The sequence below is a fragment of the Macaca mulatta genome, chromosome 4 (genome assembly GCF_049350105.2).
Source record: "Macaca mulatta isolate MMU2019108-1 chromosome 4, T2T-MMU8v2.0, whole genome shotgun sequence".
NCBI classification, from domain to species: domain Eukaryota; kingdom Metazoa; phylum Chordata; class Mammalia; order Primates; family Cercopithecidae; genus Macaca; species Macaca mulatta.
In genome coordinates, this window is record NC_133409.1 from 67,124,939 (window position 1) to 67,151,233 (window position 26,295).

The 26,295-nt window shown below is 40.0% G+C and overlaps 1 pseudogene; it reads right to left on the reverse strand.

Annotated features, from left to right (window-relative positions):
- Nucleotides 1–17,537: 17,537 nt before the first annotated feature.
- LOC144340608 (small ribosomal subunit protein uS2B pseudogene) lies at nucleotides 17,538–18,424 on the reverse strand (annotated as a pseudogene).
- Between the last annotated feature and the right edge of the window lie 7,871 nt (nucleotides 18,425–26,295).

Sequence of the window (26,295 nt, forward strand, 5' to 3'; positions counted from 1 at the left end):
ACCTGTGTTCTAGAAGGACTAAGAAGAATTAGGAAAAAGCGCATAAATTATTCAATTATGTCCACCACAACTCAGGGAAAGGAAGAAAATCCTTCTGCCTTCCTTGAGTGGCTATAGGAGACCTTAAGAAAATATACTCCCCTGTCACCTGACTCACTAGAGGGTCAATGGATCCTAAAATATAGGTTTATTACCCAATCATATATCAGGAGAAAACTCCAAAAGTGAACCCTGAGCCCTGAACAAACTCTGGAGGCATTATTAAACCTGGCAACCTTGGTGTTCTATAATAGGGACCAAGAAGAACAGGCCCAAAAGGAAAAGCAAGATCAGAGAAAGGCCACAGCCCTAGTCATGGCCCTCAGACAAACCAACCTTGGTGGTTCAGAGATGACAGAAAATGGAGCAGGCCGATCACCCAGTAGAGCTTGTTATCAGTGCGGTTTACAAAGGCACTTTTAAAAAGATTGTCCAATGAGAAACAAACCGCCCCCTTGTCCGTGTCTGCTATGCCGAGGCAATCACTGGAAGGTACACTGCCACAGAGTGCAATGGTTCCCTGGCCCAGAAGCCCCCAACCAAATGATCCAACAACAGGACTGAGGGTGCCCAGGGCAAGTGCCAGCTCATGTCATCACCCTTACTGAGCCCTGGGTATGTATAACCTTTGAAGGCCAGGAAATTGAGTTCCTCCTGGACACTGGCATGGCCTTCTCAGTGTTAATGTCCTGTCCTGGATGACTGTCCTCAAGGTCCATTACCATCCGAGGAATCCTGAGACAGCCTGTAACCAGGTATTTCTCCTACCTCCTCAGGAGAGGAGTAATTGGGAGACTTTGCTCTTTTCACATGCCTTTCTTGTTATGGCTGAAAGCCCCACACCCTTATTAGGGAGGGCTATATTAGCCAAAGCTGGAACTATTATCTACATGGATATTGGGAACAAGGTACCCATTTGTTGTCCCCTGCTTGAGGAGGAAATCAAACCTGAAGTCTGGGCATTGGAAGGAACAAATTCAACCTCCAGTTTTAAGCCTTCCCACATATAACTTCTCTTTATATGTCACAGAGAGAGCAGGGATAGCTCTTGGAGTCCTTACTCAGACTCATGGGACAACCCCACAACCAGTGGCATACCTAAGTAAGGAAATTGATGTAGTAGCAAAAGGCTGGCCTCACAGTTTAAAGGTAGTTGTGGTGGTGGCCATCTTAGTGTCAGAGGCTATCCAAATAATACAAGGAAAGGATCTCACTGTCTGGATTACTCATGATGTAAATGGCACAATAGGTGCCAAAGGAAGTTTATGGCTATCAGACAACTGCCTACTTAGATGCCAGGAGCTACTCCTTGAGGGACCGGTGCTTCAAATACGTATGTGCATGGCCCTCAACCCTGCCACTTTTGTCCCAGAGGATGGGGAACAAATCGAGCATGACTGCCAACAAATTATAGTCCAGACATACCCCGCCTGAGATGATCTCTTAGAATTCCCCTTAGCTAATCCTGACCTTAACCTATATGCTGATGGAGGTTCATATGTGGAGAGTGGGATGCAAAGGGCAGGTTATGCCATAGTTAGTGATGTAATCGTACTTGAAAGTAAGCCTCATCCCCCAGGGACCAGTGCCCAGTTAGCAGAACTAGTGACACTTACCTGAGCCTTAGAACTGGGAAAGGGAAGAAGAATAAATGTGTATACAGATAGCAAGTATGCTTATCTAATCCTACATGCCCATGCTGCAATATGGAAAGAAGGTGAGTTCCTAACCTCTGGGGAAACCCCGTTAATACCAGAAGGAAATCATGGAGTTATTGCACACGGTGCAAAAACCCAAGGAGGTGGCAGTCTTACACTGCCGAAGCCATCAAGAAGGGGAAGGCGAGGGGAGAACAGCAGCGTAAGCAGCTGGCAGAGGCAGGGAAAGACCAGAAGAAAGGGAAGAGAGAAAGAGACAGGAAGTCAGAGAGAGAGAGAGAGAAAGAGAGAGAGAGAAGTAGTAAAGAAAAAACAGTGTACCCTATTCCTTTAAAAGCCAGGGTAAATTTGAAACCTATAATTGATAATTGAAGGTCTTCTCTGTAACCATATAACACTCCAATACCACCTTGTTGTCAGTGTAAACAAGGACATAGCCCAAAAGCACTGAGGCCACTGACAACCCATAGCCTTGCTATCAAAAATCCTTAACCCAGCAGGTTTCCTAACAGGGGATCTAAATCTGAAGGTCTGACAAGACATAGGAGGAACTCCCTTCAGGATAGGATGATAGATGTTTCCTCCCAGGCAATTAAGGAAAAAGAGACAATGGGTATCAGTAAGTGATAAGGAAACTCTTGTAGAAGCAGAGTTAGGAAAATTGCCTAATAATTGGTCTGCTCAAACGTGCAAGCTGTTTGCACTCAGCCAAATCTTAAAGTACTTACAGAATCAGGAAGGAGCAATCTATACCAAGTTTAAGTTAATATGGACTGAACAAGGTCTTATTAATAGCAAAGAATAATTAAAATCCCAAACTTACAAGGTTTTCAACAAAAGTAAAGTTTGCTAAAAGTTAACAGTGTAATACATATTATCCTAACTTCTAATCTTATGGAAATTAGACCCTATCAGTGCCCCTCAAAGCTCAAGTCCATCAGCACAGGATCATACAACTAATACCCCTACTTACAGGGTTAGAAATGGCCACTGCTACAGGAACCCGAATAGCCAGTTTATCTACTACAGTATCCTACTACCACACACTCTCAAAGGATTTCTCAGACAGTTTGCAAGAAATAATGAAATCTATCCTTACTCTAAATCCCAAATAAACTCTTTGGCAGCAGTGACTCTCCAAAACTGCCGAGGCCTAGACCTCCTCACTGCTGAGAAGAGAGGACTCTGCACCTTCTTAGGGGAAGAGTGTTATTTTTACACTAACCAGTCAGGGATAGTATGAGATGCCACCCAGCATTTACAGGAAAAGGCTCCTGAAATCAGACAATGCCTTTCAAACTCTTATACCAACCTCTGGAGTTGGGCAACATGGCTTCTCCTCTTTCTAGGTCCTGTGACAGCCATCTTGCTATTACTTACCTTCGGACCTTGTATTTTTAACCTCCTTGTCAAATTTGTTTCCTCTAGAATCGAGGCCGTCAAGCTACAGATGGTCTTACAAATGGAACCCCAAAAGAGCTCAGCTAACAACTTCTACCAAGGACCCCTGGACTGACCCGCTGGCTCTTTCACTGGCCTAAAGAGTTCCCCTCTGGAGGACACTACAACTGCAAGGCCCTTTCTTTGCTCCTATCCAGCAGGAAGTAGCTAGAGTGGTCATCACCCAGTTCCCAACAACAGTTGGGGTGTCCTGTTTAAAGAGGGGATTGAGAGGTGAAGCCGGCTGGGCTTCTGGGTCTGGTGGGGACTTGGAGAACTTTTCTGTCTAGCTAAAGGATTGTAAACACACCAATCAGTGCTCTGTGTCTAGCTAAAGGTTTGTAAACGCACCAACCAGCACTCTGTAAAAATGCACAAATCAGCACTCTGTCTAGCTAAAGGTTTGTAAATGCACTGATCAGCACTCTGTAACAATGCACCAATCAGCACTCTGTGTCTAGCTAAAGGTTTGTAAGTGCACCAATCAGCACTCTGTAAAAACAGACCAATCAGCACTCTGTAAAATGGACCAATCAGCACTCTGTAAAATGGACCAATCAGCAGGATGTGGATGGGGCCAAATAAGGGAATAAAAGCTGGCCACCTGAACCAGCAGCGGCAACCTGCTCAGGTCCCCTTCCACGCTGTGGAAGCTTTGTTCTTTCACTCTTCATAATAAATCTTGCTGCTGCTCACTCTTTGTGTCTGCACTACCTTTATGAGCTGTAACAGTCACTGTGAAGGTCTACAGCTTCAGTCCTGAAGTCAGCAAGACCACGAACCCACCAAGAGGAACAAACAACTCTGGATGTGCCACCTTTAAGAGCTGTAACACTCACTGTGAAGGTCTGCGACTTCACTCCAGAAGTCAAGCAAGACCATACACCCACCAGAAGGGAGAGACTCCAGACACATCTGAACATCTGAAGGAACAAACTCCGGACACACCATCTTTAAGAACTGTAACACTCACTGCAAGGCTCTGTGGCTTCATTCTTGAAGTCAGCAAGACCAAGAACCCACTGGAAGGAACAAATTCTGGACAAACTTTCAAAAAAAATTTCTTTTCCACTCTTCACTGCCTCCAGCAACTTTATGGGCTGAATTGTGTCTCCGTACTCACAATTTGTATGTTGAAGTCCTAACCCCCAGTATTTCAGAATGTGACTATATTTGGAGATTGGGTCTCTAAGTTAAACCTAGATCATTAGAATGAGCCCAATTCCAATATGACAGGTGTCCTTACAAGGAGAGATTAGGGCACAAACACACAGACAGAAGACCAAGTGAAGACACAGGGGGAAGATGGTCATCTGCAAGCCAAGGAGAGAGGCCTCAGCAGAAAGCAACCTTGCTGACACCTTCATCTTGGACACATAGCTTTCAGAATTTTGAGTAAATAAATGTCGTTGTTTAAGCCAGTCAGTCTGTGGCACTTTGTTATGGCAGCTCTAGAAAATCCTATCCCACTTCTAGCTGAAGGGCATATGGCAAAATCTGGCCACTGCAAGGAGAGAAATCTAACATTCAGTAGCAGCTGTAGCTGGAAGGTAACTTATTTTTAGGGAAATCTAAACTCATGACAAACTATTTGGTCAAAAACCAAATATTGTGAATGCAAAGTTAGTCTACAGGATCCTAGCAAGATGTAAATCATTAATAAAACATAAATTTTCCTTATGAATAAGATAAAATAAAAATTTTAGCAGTAGGTGTGGTTAAACCATTTATACATAAAACCAAACATTATTAGAATTATATGCTGAAGAGGCTAACTTAGTTATTGTCACTATTATCATAATGTTGAATAATAGTGATAAGAAAAATCTTAAATTAAAAATCTGGGTGTGTTGATTTAATAGGGTGCTTCAACTTGAACACTGTGTAGACATGATTAGTTAACTAGGGGCCTTTTTCTCCAAGTCTAAGTCATTGAAAACTCTCATTAACCTTACTGGCTGCTTCCTGGAAGGAAGGCAGGTGAATAGGACACACGGGGAATGGCTTTCGAAGAACTGTCTTCCCACCAAAGACACTTCAGTGTTAGATAATCAAATGCCTTAAAATGCTTTTCTAAGGCTCCAAAGAACTAGTAATGAGCTCTGGAGGTCTGTGTGCTCTCTTGCTGATTTGGCTGAGTAGATATTGTTATAAAAACTGAAGCCCATTTTATCTCAGTAGTTGTAAAGTAAGACTGGAATGTAAATTCACTTATCAATGAACACGGATTGTCTTCAAAAGAATGTCACTACCATTGCCTCTAGCCTGAATTTAGGAGAATATGAATCATTGAGATTGAACAGACATTAATAGTTTGCTATATTTGCTTCAAAAAGAAGGAAGAAGGAAGAATAGAAAGAAGAGAAGAGAAGGGAGAAGAAAGGAAGGAAGGAAGGAAGGAAGGAAGGAAGGAAGGAAGGAAGGAAGGAAGGAAGGAAGAAAGAAAGAAAAAGAAAGAAAGAGAAAGAAAGAAAGAGAAAGAAAGAAAGAGAGAGAGAGAGAGGGGGGCGGAGCAAGATGGCCAAATAGGAAAAGCTCCAGTCTCCAACTCCCAGCGCGAGCGACACAGAAGACTGGTGATTTCTGCATTTTCAACTGAGGTACTGGGTTCATCTCACTAGGGAGTGCCAGACAATCAGTGCTGGTCAGCTGCTGCAGCCCGACCAGTGAGAGCTGAAGCAGGGCGAGGCATCACCTCACCTGGGAAGCGCAAGGGGGAAGGGAATCCCTTTTCCTAGCCAGGGGAACTGAGACACACAACACCTGGAAAATCGGGTAACTCCCACCCCAATACTGTGCTTTAAGCTAACGGGCACACCAGGAGATTATATCCCACACCTGGCTGGGAGGGTCCCACGCCCACGGAGCCTCCCTCATTGCTAGCACAGCAGTCTGTGATCTACCGGCAAGGCAGCAGCGAGGCTGGGGGAGGGGCGCCTGCCATTACTGAGGCTTAAGTAGGTAAACAAAGCCACTGGGAAGTTCGAACTGGGTGGAGCTCACAGCAGCTCAAGGAAACCTGCCTGTCTCTGTAGACTCCACCTCTGGGGACAGGGCACAGTAAACAATAACAAACGCAGCAGAAACCTCTGCAGACGCAAACGACTCTGTCTGACAGCTTTGAAGAGAGCAGTGGATCTCCCAACACGGAGGTTGAGAGCTGAGAAGGGACAGACTGCCTGCTCAAGTGGGTCCCTGACCCCTGAGTAGCCTAACTGGGAGACATCCCCCACTAGGGGCAGTCTGACACCCCACACCTCACAGGGTGAAGTACCCCCCTGAGAGGAAGCTTCCAAAGCAAGAATCAGACAGGTACACTCACTGTTCAGCAATATTCTATCTTCTGCAGCCTCTGCTGCTGATACCCAGGCAAACAGGGTCTGGAGTGGACCTCAAGCAATCTCCAACAGACCCACAGCTGAGGGTCCTGACTGTTAGAAGGAAAACTATCAAACAGGAAGGACACCTACACCAAATCCCCATCAGTACGTCACCATCATCAAAGACCAGAGGCAGATAAAACCACAAAGATGGGGAAAAAGCAGGGCAGAAAAGCTGGAAATTCAAAAAATAAGAGCACATCTCCCCTGGCAAAGGAGTGCAGCTCATCACCAGCAATGGATCAAAGCTGGAAGGAGAATGACTTCGACAAGATGAGAGAAGAAGGCTTCAGTCCATCAAATTTCTCAGAGCTAAAGGAGGAATTACATACCCAGTGCAAAGAAACTAAAAATCTTGAAAAAAAAGTGGAAGAATTGATGGCTAGAGTAATTAATGCAGAGAAGGTCATAAACGAAATGAAAGAGATGAAAACCATGACACGAGAAATACATGACAAATGCACAAGCTTCGGTAACCAACTCGATCAACTGGAAGAAAGAGTATCAGCAATTGAGGATCAAATGAACGAAATGAAGCGAGAAGAGAAACCAAAAGAAAAAAGAAGAAAAAGAAATGAACAAAGTCTGCAAGAAGTATGGGATTATGTAAAAAGACCAAATCTACATCTGATTGGGGTGCCTGAAAGTGAGGGGGAAAATGGAACGAAGTTGGAAAACACTCTGCAGGATATCATCCAGGAGAACTTCCCCAACCTAGTAGGGCAGGCCAACATTCAAATCCAGGAAATACAGAGAACGCCACAAAGATACTCCTCGAGAAGAGCAACTCCAAGACACATAATTGCCAGATTCACCAAAGTTGAAATGAAGGAAAAAATCTTAAGGGCAGCCAGAGAGAAAGGTCGGGTCACCCACAAAGGGAAGCCCATCAGACTAACAGCAGATCTCTTGGCAGAAACTCTCCAAGCCAGAAGAGAGTGGGGGCCAATATTCAACATTCTTAAAGAAAAGAATTTTAAACCCAGAATTTCATATCCAGCCAAACTAAGTTTCATAAGTGAAGGAGAAATAAAATCCTTTACAGATAAGCAAATGCTTAGAGATTTTGTCACCACTAGGCCTGCCTTACAAGAGACCCTGAAGGAAGCACTAAACATGGAAAGGAACAACCAGAACCAGCCATTGCAAAAACATGCCAAAATGTAAAGACCATCGAGGCTAGGAAGAAACTGCATCAACTAACGAGCAAAATAACCAGTTAATATCATAATGGCAGGATCAAGTTCACACATAACAATATTAACCTTAAATGTAAATGGACTAAATGCTCCAATTAAAAGACACAGACTGGCAAACTGGATAAAGAGTCAAGACCCATCAGTCTGCTGTATTCAGGAGACCCATCTTACATGCAGAGACACACATAGGCTCAAAATAAAGGGATGGAGGAAGATTTACCAAGCAAATGGAGAACAAAAAAAAGCAGGGGTTGCAATCCTAGTCTCTGATAAAACAGACTTTAAACCATCAAAGATCAAAAGAGACAAAGAAGGCCATTACATAATGGTAAAGGGATCAATTCAACAGGAAGAGCTAACTATCCTAAATATATATGCACCCAATACAGGAGACCCAGATTCATAAAGCAAGTCCTTAGAGACTTACAAAGAGACTTAGACTCTCATACAATAATAATGGGAGACTTCAACACTCCACTGTCAACATTAGACAGATCAATGAGACAGAAAGTTAACAAGGATATCCAGGAATTGAACTCATCTCTGCAGCAAGCAGACCTAATAGACATCTATAGAACTCTCCACCCCAAATCAACAGAATATACATTCTTCTCAGCACCATATCACACTTACTCCAAAATTGACCACATAATTGGAAGTAAAGCACTCCTCAGCAAATGTACAAGAACAGAAATTATAACAAACTGTCTCTCAGACCACAGTGCAATCAAACTAGAACTCAGGACTAAGAAACTCAATCAAAACCGCTCAACTACATGGAAACTGAACAACCTGCTCCTGAATGACTACTGGGTACATAACGAAATGAAGGCAGAAATAAAGAAGTTCTTTGAAACCAATGAGAACAAAGATACAACATACCAGAATCTCTGGGACACATTTAAAGCAGTGTGTAGAGGGAAATTTATAGCACTAAATGCCCACAAGAGAAAGCAGGAAAGATCTAAAATTGACACTCTAACATCGCAATTAAAGGAACTAGAGAAGCAAGAGCAAACGCATTCAAAAGCTAGCAGAAGGCAAGAAATAACTAAGATCAGAGCAGAACTGAAGGAGATAGAGACACAAAAAACTCTCCAAAAAATCAATGAATCCAGGAGTTGGTTTTTTGAAAAGATCAACAAAATTGACAGACCGCTAGCAAGACTAATAAAGAAGAAAAGAGAGAAGAATCAAATTGATGCAATAAAAAATGATAAAGGGGATATCACCACTGACCCCACAGAAATACAAACTACCATCAGAGAATACTATAAACACCTCTATGCAAATAAACTGGAAAATCTAGAAGAAATGGATAATTTCCTGGACACTTACACTCTTCCAAGACTAAACCAGGAAGAAGTTGAATCCCTGAATAGACCAATAGCAGGCTCTGAAATTGAGGCAATAATTAATAGCCTACCAACCAAAAAAAGTCCAGGACCAGATGGATTCACAGCTGAATTCTACCAGAGGTACAAGGAGGAGCTGGTACCATTCCTTGTGAAACTATTCCAATCAATAGAAAAAGAGGGAATCCTCCCTAACTCATTTTATGAAGCCCACATCATCCTGATACCAAAGCCTGGCAGAGACACAACAAAAAAAGAGAATTTTAGACCAATATCCCTGATGAACATTGATGCAAAAATCCTCAATAAAATACTGGCAAACCGGATTCAGCAACACATCAAAAAGCTTATCCACCATGATCAAGTGGGCTTCATCCCTGGGATGCAAGGCTGGTTCAACATTCGCAAATCAATAAACATAATCCAGCATATAAACAGAACCAAAGACAAGAACCACATGATTATCTCAATAGATGCAGAAAAGGCTTTTGACAAAATTCAACAGCCCTTCATGCTAAAAACGCTCAATAAATTCGGTATTGATGGAACGTACCTCAAAATAATAAGAGCTATTTATGACAAACCCACAGCCAATATCATACTGAATGGGCAAAAACTGGAAAAATTCCCTTTGAAAACTGGCACAAGACAGGGATGCCCTCTCTCACCACTCCTATTCAACATAGTGTTGGAAGTTCTGGCTAGGGCAATCAGGCAAGAGAAAGAAATCAAGGGTATTCAGTTAGGAAAAGAAGAAGTCAAATTGTCCCTCTTTGCAGATGACATGATTGTATATTTAGAAAACCCCATTGTCTCAGCCCAAAATCTCCTTAAGCTGATAAGCAACTTCAGCAAAGTCTCAGGATACAAAATTAATGTGCAAAAATCACAAGCATTCTTATACACCAGTAACAGACAAACAGACAGCCAAATCATGAATGAACTTCCATTCACAATTGCTTCAAAGAGAATAAAATACCTAGGAATCCAACTTACAAGGGATGTAAAGGACCTCTTCAAGGAGAACTGCAAACCACTGCTCAGTGAAATAAAAGAGGACACAAACAAATGGAAGAACATACCATGCTCATGGATAGGAAGAATCAATATTGTGAAAATGGCCATACTGCCCAAGGTAATTTATAGATTCAATGCCATCCCCATCAAGCTACCAATGAGTTTCTTCACAGAATTGGAAAAAACTGCTTTAAAGTTCATATGGAACCAAAAAAGAGCCCGCATCTCCAAGACAATTCTAAGTGAAAAGAACAAAGCTGGAGGCATCACGCTACCTGACTTCAAACTATACTACAAGGCTACAGTAACCAAAACGGCATGGTACTGGTACCAAAACAGAGATATAGACCAATGGAACAGAACAGAGTCCTCAGAAATAATACCACACATCTACAGCCATCTGATCTTTGACAAACCTGAGAGAAACAAGAAATGGGGAAAAGATTCCCTATTTAATAAATGGTGTTGGGAAAATTGACTAGCCATAAGTAGAAAGCTGAAACTGGATCCTTTCCTTACTCCTTATACGAAAATTAATTCAAGATGGATTAGAGACTTAAATGTTAGACCTAACACCATAAAAATCCTAGAGGAAAACCTAGGTAGTACCATTCAGGACATAGGCATGGGCAAAGACTTCATGTCTAAAACACCAAAAGCAACGGCAGCAAAAGCCAAAATTGACAAATGGGATCTCATTAAACTAAAGAGCTTCTGCACAGCAAAAGAAACTACCATCAGAGTGAACGGGCAACCTACAGAATGGGAGAAAATTTTTTCAGTCTACTCATCTGACAAAGGGCTAATATCCAGAACCTACAAAGAACTCAAACAAATTTACAAGAAAAAAACAAACAACCCCATCAAAAAGTGGGCAAAGGATATGAACAGACATTTCTCAAAAGAAGACATTCATACAGCCAACAGACACATGAAAAAATGCTCATCATCACTGGCCATCAGAGAAATGCAAATCAAAACCACAATGAGATACCATCTCACACCAGTTAGAATGGCAATCATTAAAAAGTCAGGAAACAACAGGTGCTGGAGAGGATGTGGAGAAATAGGAACACTTTTACACTGTTGGTGGGATTGTAAACTAGTTCAACCATTATGGAAAACAGTATGGCGATTCCTCAAGGATCTAGAACTAGATGTACCATATGACCCAGCCATCCCATTACTGGGTATATACCCAAAGGATTATAAATCATGCTGCTATAAAGACACATGCACACGTATGTTTATTGCAGCACTATTCACAATAGCAAAGACTTGGAATCAACCCAAATGTCCATCAGTGACAGACTGGATTAAGAAAATGTGGCACATATACACCATGGAATACTATGCAGCCATAAAAAAGGATGAGTTTGTGTCCTTTGTAGGGACATGGATGCAGCTGGAAACCATCATTCTTAGCAAACTATCACAAGAACAGAAAACCAAACACCGCATATTCTCACTCATAGGTGGGAACTGAACAATGAGATCACTTGGACTCGGGAAGGGGAACATCACACACCGGGGCCTATCATGGGGAGGGGGGAGGGGGGAGGGATTGCATTGGGAGTTATACCTGATGTAAATGACGAGTTGATGGGTGCTGACGAGTTGATGGTTGCAGCACACCAACATGGCTCAAGTATACATATGTAACAAACCTGCACGTTATGCACATGTACCCTAGAACTCAAAGTATAATAATAAAAAAAAAAGGAAAAAAAAAAAGAGAGAGAGAGAAAAAGAAAGAAAAGAAGGAAAGGACAGGAAAAGAAAAGAAGAGAAGAGAAGAAAAGAAAGACAACCTCCTGTTTCAGTTTCAATGTGTAAAGTGCTTGGGAGTCATCACTCTCATTCTCACAAGAGAAAAGCTGAACAAACAGAAAATCAATGACTTTTCTTAAATCTGTCAGAGAACTGAGGTCACAAGGCAAGCTACCTCCACAAAGCTAGAAAAACAAACAAATAAAATCACAGCCAAGTTCAGTTTACCAGGAGGGAGCAGAAGCTGGTGAGTAACTAACGGAAATATTAAATGGTAATTTTGACAAATTCCAGGACGCTGAGTGTTGTCTAGCTTAAGAGTTAAAAACTCCTGGGGTTCCAATCTTAGTGAAGCCCCACACTCTTTTGGGTTTTACCTCCAGGAATCTCACCATGCTCTCTGGTGAAGATCAGAGAAAAATCCCTTCCTGTTTCAGGAAGAAGGGGAAAATAATCTTTTTGAAATATGCCCCTATTAAAAGTAGCCATCTTGAAATACACACAGAGTATTCACCAAAGTAGTTCTTTGAAACAACTTTACTATAGCCTTATCTGACCTGAGGAAATGACAATTAGACAAGTCTAGCCTCCACCTTCACCTCCACCTCCCACCTTTCTTGTATCACAAAGGAGAGAGAAAAAATGGCTAAGAAAGACTTCTGATGATCAAACACAAGGACTCAGGTCCACTAAAATATTGAGATTTAATCATTATAGAACACTTCCCTGCCCCAGCATCTTAACACCACATCCAGAGGACTCTATTACGGACAGTGGATTACAACTGAGAAAACTGTGAGACACAGACTCTGTTTAAGGAGTTCATAGGAAATCCAAAGACAACAGAGGAAAGAAATAAACAAGGGAACTAGAGGAAACAGAAGCCTCTGGCACCCATAGCCACAGCAAACATTAAACATGGTCAGCTCCTAGCCAGACTAACATATAACCTCACATTAAAAGCCTAGTTACCTCAGTTCCTCTTACCCAATACGTTATAGCTGCCTTTCATAAAAAAATTACAAGACATAATAGATGGTAAGAAAAAAACATAATCTGAAAAGAAAAGGCAAGCATGAGAATCAGACTCAGATATGACATAGATTTTGAAATATCAAATAGGGAATTTAAATATAACTAATATGTGAAGGTCTCTAATGCAAAAAGTAGACAACCTGCAAGAACAGCTAGATGGATAATGTAAGCAGAGAGAAGGAAACTCATTCTATGAGGCCAATATTACCCAAATGCCAAAGCCAGGTAAATGGTTACAAGAAAGAAAAAAAAACTGGGATATAGAAATCCTTAACAAAATGTTAGCAACTGAATCCAACATATACCTAAATGTTAAATGCAAAAGCTATAAAACTTTTAGATGATAACAGGAGAAAATCTAGAGAACCTTGGATTTGGTGATGGATTTTTAGGTAAAACATCGAAAGTACAATGCACAGAAGAAAAAATTGGTAAGTTGGATCTTATTAAAATTAAAAACTTCTACATTGTGAAAAGTGCTGTCATGAGGATGAGAAAACAAGTCATGGACTGGAAATAAAAATTAGCAAAACACATATTTGATAAAGGACGTGTATCCAAAATATACAAAAAATTTCTTAAAACTTAATAATAAGAAAACAAACAACCCAATTTAAAAATGAGCAAAAGATTTGAACAGACACCTCACCGAAGAAGACATACAGATAGAAAATAACATGTGAAAAGATGTTCAGATGACTTTTTAATAAGAAAATTACAAATTAAAATGAGATGTTACTACATGCTTATTAAAATGGCTAAAATCCCAAACACTGACAACATCAAATGCTGGCAAGGATGTAGAGCAGCAGGAATTCTCATTCATTGCCAGTGGGATTGTATAAAGGCATGATCACTTTGGATGACAGTTTGGCAGTTTCTACAAAACCAAACATAGTCTTTCCATACAATCCAGCAATCTTCTAGATATTTACACAATTTAGCTGAAAACTTATGGCCACACAAAAATTTGCACAGATATGTGTATAGGAGCTTTACTAATAATTGCCAAAAACTCTAAACAGTAAAGATGTTCTTCAAAAGATAAATGGATAAACAAACTGTGGTATAACTGGACAAAGCATCATCATTTAATAATAAAAAGAAACAAGCTATCAAGCCACAAAAAGACATGGAGGAAACTTAAATGCATATTGCTATGGGAAGCCAGTCTGAAAGAAGGCTCCATATAGTATGAGTCTAACTATATGACATGTAGACAAGGCCAAATTATAAAGACAGTAAAAAGTTTAGTGGTCGTCATGGGTTCAGAGAAAGGGTGAAAGGGATAAATAGGTGAAACACTGGGGTTTTTAGGTCAATGAAACTATTCTGTATGATATTGTAATGGTGGACACATGACATTATTTGTCAAAAGCCATAGGCTGTACAATACAAAAAGTATGCCTTAATGTAAACTATGGATTTTAGTTAATAATAATGTATCAATATCAGTTCATTAATTATAACAAATGTACCGCAGTAATGCAAGATGTTACTAATATGGAAACCTGTGAGGGGGATGGTGTCATATGGGAACTATCTGTTCTATCTGCTCAAATTTTACTATAAATCTAAAACTGTTCTAAAATGGAAAACATATCCAAATAAGAAAGAAAAAGGAAGGAAGGAGGGAAGGAGGAAGAGAGATAGAAAAGAAGGGAGAAAAGGTAGAGAGGGAGAAACAAGCATTACAGATACAAAGAAAGTTCCCAAAGTCCATCCCTTCTTCTTCCCTCCCTCCCAAGAGGGATATTGTCCCTAAAATGTCCTAAAATGGGGATTTTTTCCATGTATTATTTTACAGGTGTAACACACACATCTTTACAAACAATACATCACATTATTTTGGTAATACGCGTTTCCTACTTTATGTTTTTTTGCTAATGACTTACTACTTGCTGTTTATTTTAGACTATGGAAATGATGTTAGATAATTTTATATATATGACATACTGAACATATTCATTATTTTCAACTACATTAAAAATAATTTACATGCAAGATGAAATCAATTAATTTTAGGTGAGCAATCTGATGAGTTTTGATAAGTGTATGCAGTTGTATGACAATCACAATAATCTTGACATAGAACTTATCCATTGACCCTAAAAATCCCCTTGCAACCTCTTTACAGTCACCTCCCTCCACCATCACCTAGCTTTTGGCAATCAGTGACATACTTTCTGTAATTATATTAATTTTGTTTTTTGCATTATTGGAATTTGTCGTTTGACATTGGCACACATTCTTAAATAAATGTAGTTGTTATACGTTATTTTTAATATGCATTTCTCACTTTATGTTTTTTTGCTAATGACTTATTACTTGCCATTCATTTTAGACCATGGGAATGATGTTAGACAAATGGCAGATTCGAGAAATTGTCTTATTTGAGTTCAAAATGGGTCGTAAGGCAGCAGAGACAACTCACAACATCAACAACGCCTTTGGCCCAGGAACTGCTAATGAATTTCCAGTGCAGTGGTGATTCAAAAAGTTTTGCAGAGGAGACGAGAGCCTTGAAGATGAGGAACATAATGGCCGGCCATCGAAAGTTGACAATGACCAGTTGAAAGCAATCATTGAAGCTGATCCTCTTACAACTACATGAGAAGTTGCCAATGAACTCAATGTTGACCATTTATGGTCGTTCACCATTTGAAGCAAACTGAAAAGGTGAAAAAGCTTAATAAGCAGGTGCCTCATGGGCTGACAGAAAATTTTAAAAATTGTCATTTTGAAGCATTGTCTTTTGTTCTACACAACAACAATGAACCATTTCTCAATTAAATTGTGATGTACAATGAAAAGTGGATTTTGTATGACAACCAGTGATGACCAGCTCAGTGGATGAACTGAGAAGCTCCAAAGCACTTCCCAAAGCCAAGCTTGCACCAAAAAAAGGTCATGGTCACTGTTTGGTGGTCTGCTGCTGGTCTGATCCACTACAGCTTTCTGAATCCCAGTGAAATGATTACATTGGAGAAGTATACTCAGAAAATTGATGAGATGCACCGAAAAGGGCAATGCCTGCAGGTCACATTGGTCAACAGAAAGGACCTGATCCTTCTCCACAACAACACCTGACTGCACATTGCACAACCTATGCTTCAAAAGTTGAATGAATTGGACTACAAAGTTTTGCCTCATCTGCCGTATTCACCTGACTTCTCACCAACCAACTACCACTTCTTCAAGCATCTTGACCACTTTTTGCAAGGAAAATGCTTCTACAACCAACAGGATGCAAAAAATGCTTTCCAAGAGTCTGTCAAATCCTGAAGGAAGGATTTTTATGCTACAGGAATAAAAAAACTTATTTATCATTGGCAAAAATGTATTGATTGTAATTGTTCCTATTTTGATTAATAAAGATGTGTTTGAGCCTAGCTATAATGATTTAAAATTCATGGTCTGAAACCGCAATTATTTTTGCACCAACCTAGTTTTGCCTTTTTCAGAATTTTATGTAAGTGGAATTATACAGTCTATAGGCATTTGTTTCTGCTTTCTTTTACCTAGTGTAATACTTAAGACATTCATTTGTTTGTATCAGTAGTTTATTTCTTTTTGTTTCTGAGTGGTACATCTTTGTACTGGTCCTCCACAAGTTATTTATTCCTTTACCTGTCGATGGACATTTGGCTTCTGTCCAGTTATGGGCTATTAAGAGTAAAGCTGCTATGAAGATTATGTACAAGCCTTTGTATGGGCACATGCTTTCATTTCTCTTAGGCAATACCTAAGATTGAAATGGCAGCATGGAAGAACAGGTTTATTATTATTAATTTTTTTGATGGTGTTTTTCTCTTGTTTCCCAGGCTAGAGTGCAATGGCATGATCTCAGCTCACTGCAACCTCCCTCTCCTGGGTTCAAGCGATTCTCCTATCTCAGCCTCCCTAGTAGCTGGGATTACAGGCATGTGCCACCATGCCCAGTATTTTTAGTAGTGACGGGGTTTCACCATGTTGGTCAGTCTGGTCTCGAATTCCCGACCTCCGGTGATCCACCCACCTCAACCTCCCAAATTGCTGGGATTACATGCATGAGCCACCGTGCCTGGCCAGTTTTATGTTTTTTTAAAAATTGATAGTTTTCCAGTGGTGTTCCAGGTTATGTTCCCACAGTGTATGATAATTCCAAGTGCTCTGCTTCCTCACCAACACTAGGTATGATTGGCCTTTTTAATTAGAACCATTTTTATGGGTGTGTAGTGACATCTCATTGTGGTTTTGATTTGCATTTCCTTTATAAACAGCAATGTTGAGCATCTATCTTATGTGCTTATTTTCCTTCTCTATGTCTTCTTTGATTAAGTTTCTGTTTAAATCTTTTGCCCATTTTTATTTGGGTTGTTTGTCTTATTATTGAGTTGTGTGGGTTATTTATATATTTCAGATACAAATTCTGTATCTGAAATATTTGAAAGTATTTTCTTAGTCTGTGGCTTTCCTTTTTATTTCCTTAAATTTCTTTTGAGGACCAAGAGTTTAATTTTGATGAAATCCAATTTTTTTATTTTATACTTTGTACTTTTGTGTCCTAATTATAAAAAACTCTTTTTTTTAAAGAACTGATGTTTATTTCAATTTTGGAAACAGCCTTATTTCCATTTTGCTTAGGAGCCTGTGGAAAATGGCTTAAGACCACTCAGTGGTTTTTCCTACCCATTCAGTGGCCCAAGCAGTAGGAGCTGTAGACCAGTCTTCCATGGCAGGCTGAGTGCTTCAGTCTTCAGTAGGGACCTGCTGAACAGACACAGGGGGCACCTGTGACCTGCACACCTTCAGAGCAGGCTTCAACCTCAGGCTGAGTAGCAGTGTGCTCAGGAGCCAGGGCAGTCCCTTCACCCTGAAATTCCTCCTTAGCTTCAGCTTTTTTAGCAGCAGCATGCTCTTTCTTTTCAATCTCTTTGGGATCTCTGTAGATGTAGAGATCAGGCATGACCTCCTATGGGTGTTCACAGAAGATGGTGCCACACATGTGCAGAACTTCCCAGGCTGGCATCTACCACATCAGACCCACTGAATGAGTGCCTTTTTGTTGCAGGGCAACAACAAGGCAGACCCCAGAATTACAGCAATGTCCGCAGCACAGAGAAGAATCTGTGTGACCCAAAGCAATGGTGGGCAGGTTAGCATAAGCATCTTTGTGAGAGCCTGGTGGTCAGCCCTGGGATCAGTAATTGCCAAAAGCCATGGCTCCCAGAAGGCTGCCTGGAGCTGGTTAGTGAAAGTTTCAAGAGTGAAACAGCCAGCAATAAGAGTGACTCCAGTGGCAGCAGCAAACTTCAGCACAGCCCACTAACCAGTATTCTGGAGGGCGTAACACTGACATCAGCAGGGTTTTCAAGGGCAACCATGGCGCGAGCTGCCAGAAGAAGCTTCTCTCAGGTCTTCTTCAGATTTAGGAAGCAGATGCTGTCACTTTTCCTTTTATAGGTGTACTGTTCCATTTGGAAGTCAAAGTTGATGCCACCTAATTGGGTCCATGCTGCAAGAAACTTGAGGATATCCTCCTCCTTCATTTGCAGGATATCAAGGGCTTCAGATATTGTGAAAGTTTCCCTTTAAGTTACAATGGAATCCAGAACAATGCCATATGGACCCTCCTCTGGGTAGTCCAGAAAGTCTAATTATGAAAACTTTATCTAACTTGTGACTGCTTGAATTTTCCCTTATGTCTTCTAGAAGTTTTATGCTGTTGACTCTTACCTTAAGGTCTTTATCTATTTTGAATCAATTTTTCTTTATGGAGTGAGGTAAGAAGCAAGGGTAACTTTTTAGCATATAAATATCCAATTGTTCCTGCACCAATTGTTGAAACAATTATCCTTTCCCCCATTTAATTCCCTTGGTATCTTTGTCAAGAATCAATTGACGATTGCTAACAGATTTCCAGAAAGAAGTGAGAAGCACAGCAGCCTACTAAGCAAAACAATCATTTTACTAAAAAAGAAGTTAAAGAAAATAGTTTTTTTAAGTTTCTGCACATTGTTCTGAGGTCATACAGCAAAACGAAGAAACATTTATTCCGGAAAATTTACTAAATCCTTGGTAACAGCATAGTCTGTGTTGATAAAAGAAAAGCTTTAGCCAAATTAAATTTAAAGGAGTTTAATTGAGCAATGAACGATTCTCAAATTGGGCAGCCCCCAGAATTACAGCAAATTCACAGAGACTCCAGCACAGTCATGTAGTGGAAGAAGATTTATAGACAAAAAGGGGGAAATAATGTACAGAAATTGGAAGCGAGGTACAGACTGGCTGGGTTGGTTCCAAGCTGGCATTTGCCTTATTTGAACACAGCTTGAACACTCAGCAGTGTATAAATGGTCGAAGTACAGCCACTGGGATTGGCCAAGACTCAGTTATTGTTCCAAGTGCATTCTTCTAAGTTAGGTTTTCTATCTTGTCTGCCTATTAAACTAGGTTGTAGTTTGTTCACAAGGACTCAAATACAGAAGTACAGAGTTCTTCTCAGGCCATATTTAATTCCCTTTAACAGTGTCCTCTGAACCTTGACTGCTTCCTCCCTCCCCACCTCCAAGCTCTGTCTTATAGAAACACTGCTCTGGGGGCTCAACTTCAGGCAGTGAAGCTCAAGAATATGATACAGGGATCCCTCTCCCTCCTGTGTCCCAGAATAGGGCTACAGCTTCACTCTGGGAATACAGGCTGCTGATGTTTCTCACTTCCCCTATGATGAGAAGCTTTGTTCTTATTATACACGACCTCCTGCAGAAACCCTTCCATACAGAAGTTCCTATCATACATAGCCCAATGGGCTGAGGCTCCTATCCTAGACCCTACTCATAGGGTGGAAATTCAGCACCAGCAGTCTGAGAATACTGGGGCTCCAGGTCCCTCCCCTGTCATTCCTAGGGCAGACATTCCACAAGGAGAAGGCAAACTGAGAAGGCTGGAGGTTATCATTCTCCCTCCCTCCGGCATCCAATAGAGCAGGGATGTCACCAGGATAAGGAGGCTATTATCTGCACCCAAGCTCCCCTGCAGTCTGTAGAGTTCCTGCCCTAGGAGAGCAGTAGCCTTTATTAAAGACAAAGCTCTGTAGCCCTGTCCAAGGGAACTGACATTAGGAAAATGGGGTAGAGAATTTCATGCCTAAGGGTGTTGTAGAAACAATGGAGATCTTAAATCATGGTGGACAGCATGGTGGACAGCAATTGCTTAGATCCAGCAATCCCACTTCTAAGTATATAGCCAAAGGAATTGAAATCGGCATGTCAAAGAGACATTTGCACTCTCATGTGCATTGCAGCATTAGTCACAATAGCCAAAACACGGAATCAACCTAAGTGTCCATCAGTGGAGGAATGGAGAAAAACAAGGTACATGTACACAGCGAAATACTATTCAGCCTTCCAAAAGAAGGAAATTCTGTTATTTGTGACAACATGGATGAATCTAGAGGACATTACGCCAAGAGAAATAAACTATGCACAGAAAGACAAATATTGTATGATCTCACTTATATGTGAACCCTAAAAAAGTTTAACTCAAGAAGAAGAGAATAAAATGAGGTTCCGGAAGATGAGGTTGCGGGAGAGTTGAGGGGAAAAGGGAAAATGTCTGTTAAAAAGTGCAAAGTGTCAATTTGTTGACGAAGAGTCAAACTCTAAAACATTCGAAGAGGTTAATGCTGAGCCAAATATGAGTGACCATGGTCCATGACACAGCCCTTAGGAGGTCCTGAGAACATGTGCCCAAGATAGTCGGGGTACAACTTGGTTTTATACATTTTAGGGAGGCATAAGACATCAAGCAAATACATTTAAGAAATACATTGATTTAGTCCAGAAAGGCAGGACAACTTGAAGCGTGGCTTCCAGACTATAGGTAAATTTAAAAATTTTCTGGTTGACAATTTGTTGAGTTTGTCTATGGACTGATTAAAGAAAAACTTCAGCTGAATTCAGTTTAAAGGAGTTTAATTGTGCAATAAACATATTAAACTCCTTTAAATTGAATTTGGCTGAAGTTTTACTTTTATCAGATGGTGTTAGAAGCAAGATCTGAAGTGGAACTTCTAGAGACCCCCAGGAGTGCTGAGTGAACATGCAAGCTACCTGAAGGACCCACTTGTGTCCACTGATGTCTCAGAGCAGCTGGGGATCATGGGTAAGCTCCCTCTTGGATTTCAGAGCTCCAGGGATTTGTGTTTTCAGCTCTCTGAGTTTCTTTGAGCAAATTTCTCATCCAAACTGGGTTTGGAAGCCATGAAAGAAACTGGACTAGGTCCAGGATGGGATTTGATCTGGAAGTTAACTGGCTTGGATCCAGTTAGAGGCCTCTTACATCCGACTGGGTCAGAAAGGAACTGGTAGTAAGCAGTAACATTTCAGGGGTTATAAAATTTGGGTTTTAAAATTCATGGAGCTTTTTGTGTTCTACCTTTTGTTTCATTTTTCTTACACACCTAGATAGGACGAATCATTGTCTAAGTTAATCAAGAGAATCTAAGAGTAAAGTCAATATTTTAGGTTAAAATGGGATTCTTAATTTCTGGAAAACTGAGTTCCTTTTGGTTTATACATTAGGCCTGGGAGGCAGCAAAGTCTGGTAAAACTGTCAAAATCTTATTAAAGATAACTTACAATGGAATGTTCCAAGTGAACAACAATGCACTGAAGTGCATTAAAAGAAAAATAAAAAGATTTTCTTTTGTGTTGCAGCTTGGGCCCCAGGGTTATGGTATGGTAAGCTGGGTCACCAGGGCCGCTCAGGGAAAGGAACCCAGAAGCCTGGCATGCTGACAAAAGGGTAAGAATTTCTTACCAGTCAGATTTCTGGCTTCTCTCTATGTACAAAGTGGTTGAATGAATGGTAAAAATCACTGTTTATCTCCTTTGTAAAGTTTTGATTAATGCAAAAAAGAATTCTGAGGCTAGTCTTAAGCTGTAATGAATCTGGTGTATTTTGTGCTATGAATTTGTTTTTCTGTGTTGAGGGGTACCTTAGGATAAAACATGGGCATAGGACCCCATAAGCTTGCTGCTCAAGATGGCCCAGGAAGCTGGCCAGTAATGAACTATTCTGCAGGGGTCTCTGAAACAAACAAGAAACCGGATGAAGTCTCCATTTTGTTTTATGTCCTTGGGAGCCTGAGCTTGTAATCACATGGCAGTGCTTTCTCTTGGTCTCCACTCCCCAGGGAACAGGTATTTTGGGGTTCATGTCATAGCTCTAAAAATTATCTTGAGTAGTTAAAAGCCTTTGCAAGCTCAAAATTAACTACCCTAGATTCTTTCTGGCACAGGCAATTGGACTGCCCTGTGCTGTGGCTCGGTAGATAAGGTTTTGTCCTTCCACTGTGGTGGTCTGGGTTTGATTCCCAGCTGAGGAAATAGGTGCTTTCTGGTTTGAAATCTATGTAAACTTGTGAATTCGCTTCTTCTCCATGGACTGTCTTAAATTTTCCTTTCTCTGAGCACCTGGGAGGTTACCTTTGGTAAAGTTCAAAAGCCAGAAATATAAGCTGTTTGGCCTGGCTAAAGTCAGGTAATATGAAATTTTAAAAGGACTTTATTAAAGAGTGCTGTGGTTAAAAGCCAACTTAATTAAAAGTGAATATTCAAGCTCTAACAGCCTGGACTCCTTGGGAAAAACAGGAGGCACCAGAGACCATTTCCTGGTCCTGTTCATCCAAGGACTCCACCCTAAAGCCAATAACCACTCAAGAAACTTAAAAACTGGCAAATGAAAAATCTTACAACTACAGTAGTAATATTCTGTCTGTCTGTGTAGTTATATGTGTGTTGTGCATATAAATGTTTATATAAAAGAGCTCTAATTGCCTTAAACAAAAATAAATACTGAAATATTTTGAAAGAAAAATAAAAACTGTAATGCCTTTCAGTTCATGTAACTTTAGTAATTTTTGGCAAAGAAAAAGAGCTTCAAAGATTATTGGCAAAATAAAAACACTTGGTCTAAATTATGCAGGTCAGATATTAGGTTTGCTAAATGCTCTAAGGTCATAAACTGCTTTGACTTTGGAAAATTTTCAATTTACTTTGGAGATATTAAATTCTGAATAAGGCCTGGGAATATGCAGAATTAGCCATGCCCCTGAACTGTGCAAAGAAGATTATAAAGAAAGGAGATTTTATGTAAGAAAGGATCTTGTATGATAAGTTCTTGTCCTAAAGTAAAATGATTGGTTGTTTAAAAGAGGGGATATTTAGGACAAGTTAGAAAGTCCAAGCATGTCACGGATTGTCTGTGTAAGTCATAAAAGGATTCATAAAATAAAATTTGTGCACCAAAAGTGAAAGTTGAGACTACTGAAAAAATAGGTTTACATACAAGATGTGTAAGGAGAATGAAATGTGTTTTTGGTAAGAGATTATAAGAAGGTATGGAAATGTAAATTTTTGCCTAGCTTAGAGAGTTAAAGGATTGTTTTAAATTAAATAAAGCTAAAGGTTTAAATACATTGTGGAAGGTTTATAAAAATTAACTTCATAAAAAATTCTATGTGTGAAAATATTGACTAAATTTAAAAGGGTATTATTTGGTTTTTCCATAAATTGAACATTGAAATGAAAGCACAACAGGCTTTTCTTAGAGCACAAATCTGCTCTTTAAAAAAGTCATAAAAGGTTACAAAAGGTTTGTAATATTCTACCTTATGGTCAAACTGATTAAGATTGAATACATTTGTCCATAAGGTATTGTTAAGAATTGGGTTTGACATCAACAATGCACTGATGCAACAGTGACATTTGGCTTATTTGGTATAAAAATCACAGGAAGCATTGTAAAATAAAAAATAATGTTTACTCTTCAAGTTATATTTTAGTGAATGAGATTCACATACGTTCCAAAATTGTATGGGAATTCTAATATTTCTGAGTATATACTATCAATCATAATTAAGGTTTTTATGTTGTTATTGCAGACCACAGAGATAACCAAATTTCTTTGTCAATTGGGTCTTTAACTACCACTATTTAAAGTCATTTCCACAGTTGATTACTTAATACTGATGCAGTTTCTGAAAACTTCACAAGCATCCAAAATCCTATAATATGGTGTCTTTTAAGAGGTTCATGAAAGAATGGAAAGGACCCTGAAAAGCACTCTTGAAAACAGATTTCTAATAAATTTAAAATCATATCAAGGGTAAGAATTCCCCATAAATTCCTCAATTCCCCAAGAATTGGACTGGGTAAGAATTCCTGAAACTTTAATAAAAAGACTGGTTTATAAAACTACTAACCCAAGTAGAACAAATTAATTAAATACCAAGAAAACACTTTGCCAGATTAGCATGTCAAATCAGCCAATACTAAAATTGTTTTGATATATAATTTGAATGAACTCCATGGTGTAAGTCAGATTACCTATGATAACTCATTAGTTATCAGCACTATGCACCTAAATTGGAGAAATAACTGGTATTCAAGAGGACATAAATCTAATGTTAAGCATAGACTCATGGAGAACCATGATGGCCAGCCACCTTGTTCTTCCCGAGTCCTTAAAGCTTTTGTTATTAAAGGTTCTGCAGGCTGGACATGGTGGCTCACACCTATAATCCCAGAACTTTGGGAGGCTGAGGTGGGCAGATCATGAGGTCAGGAGATTGAGACCATCCTGGCTAACACGGTGAAACCCCATCTCTACTAAAAATCAAAAAAAAAAAAAAATAGCCAAGCATGTTGGCAGGTGACTGTAGTCCCAGCTACTCAGGAGGCTGAGGCAGGGGAATGGCATGAACCTGGGAGGCAGAGGTTGCAGTGAGCCAAGATCATGCCACTGCACTCCAACCTGGGTGACAGAGCAAGACTCTGTCTCCAAAAAATGAAAGGTTCTGCAATCCATGATGAGTCATTGAAAAGATAAAATGATCCAAATTAAATACATTGATGCGGGGACTTATAAATTGCAGAAATAATTTTAAACCAATATTTGGTTCCATATTCCTGGAAGACAATCAAAGCTTCAGGTACATTTGACTACCTGATGAGCCATTTAAACATTTATAAAGGGATTTCATTCAATTGTCATTTTCTTTTTTTCTTTTTTTTTTCTTTTCTTTACCTTTTTCTTTTTCTTTTTCTTTATTTCTTTCTTTTTTTTTTTTTTTTTTTTTTGAGACGGAGTCTTGCTCTGTTGCCCAGGCTGGAATGCAGTGGCGCAATCTCGGCTCTGCCAGCTCTGCCTCCTGGGTTCACGCCATTCTCCTGCCTCAGCCTCCAGAGTAGCTAGGATTACAGGCACCTACCACCATGCCTGGCTAATTTTTTGTATTTTTAGTAGAGATGGGGTTTCACTGTGTTAGCCAGGATGGTCTCAATCTCCTGACCTCGTGATCTGCCTGCCTCAGCCTCCCAAAGTGCCAGGATTACAGGCATGAGCCACTGCACCTGGCCTCAGTTGTCATTTTCAATGCATGTTTTCTGTTGTATAAAAGCTTTCCCATGTGAAAGGGCTGATGTTATAACAGTAGATTATTATGCTACAGTGTATTTTCACCCCGTAAAGAAAGTTTTTTATGGTTCACTGAGGACAACACCTTCACAATCTAGAACTCAGAGATTGGGTCTTCTGAGAACATCAGGGAAAGACTGTCCTTGCTATCCACACTACAACAAAACTTGGGGACCTTGAACTTTGGGTTCATAATCTCAATACTGAGCAGTGTCCCTCTACACTCTTGGAACTGTACACCCATTGGAACCCTTAAGGTAAAGCTAACCAGGACAGTTCCTCCCCAGAAGATGGCATCCTTAATGTGAACAGCTTTTTCCAAAATCACAGGTCAAGACTTCTCTGCTATCATGAAACTCTTATCTTTGAATTTTTTTTCTTGCTTATGCCTCTATGAACAATAGAACTGAAAAGGGGCTCTATTATGTGCATTTACAGCATATACTTTTATTTGTGAAGGATTTTGCAGCCAGCCTGATACATGAATAACTTTATACTTTAATAGATAAAAGATGAAGGTAAAGTGTAAGTGAGAAACTTTAATGGTACATATATTGTCTCATAATTAGCCAAAACTCCTCTTAACCTACATCATGTTTTAAAGAGAACATTGCCAGGCGGCCTTCACTCTTCTAGAAGGACATCATTTGTTTCTGTCATTTAGAATAAAAGAGGCAATAATTAGAAATGTATCCCTCATAATAGAGTCCATAACAGATTATATGTAAAGGCAATTGTTACCCAACAGACTTTAAATTATCCTGTGAAAGTTATGCTGAACAATAGAATTAGCTAAACAGAAAACTATCTGGCAGCTGCTGGCACTTGTGGCCTATAAAGAAATACGTCAGGCTCATGCCTTTAATCCCGTCAGTTTGGGAGGCCAAGGCGGCCAGATCACAAGATCAGGAGAGAGAGAGACCATCCTGGCCAACATGGT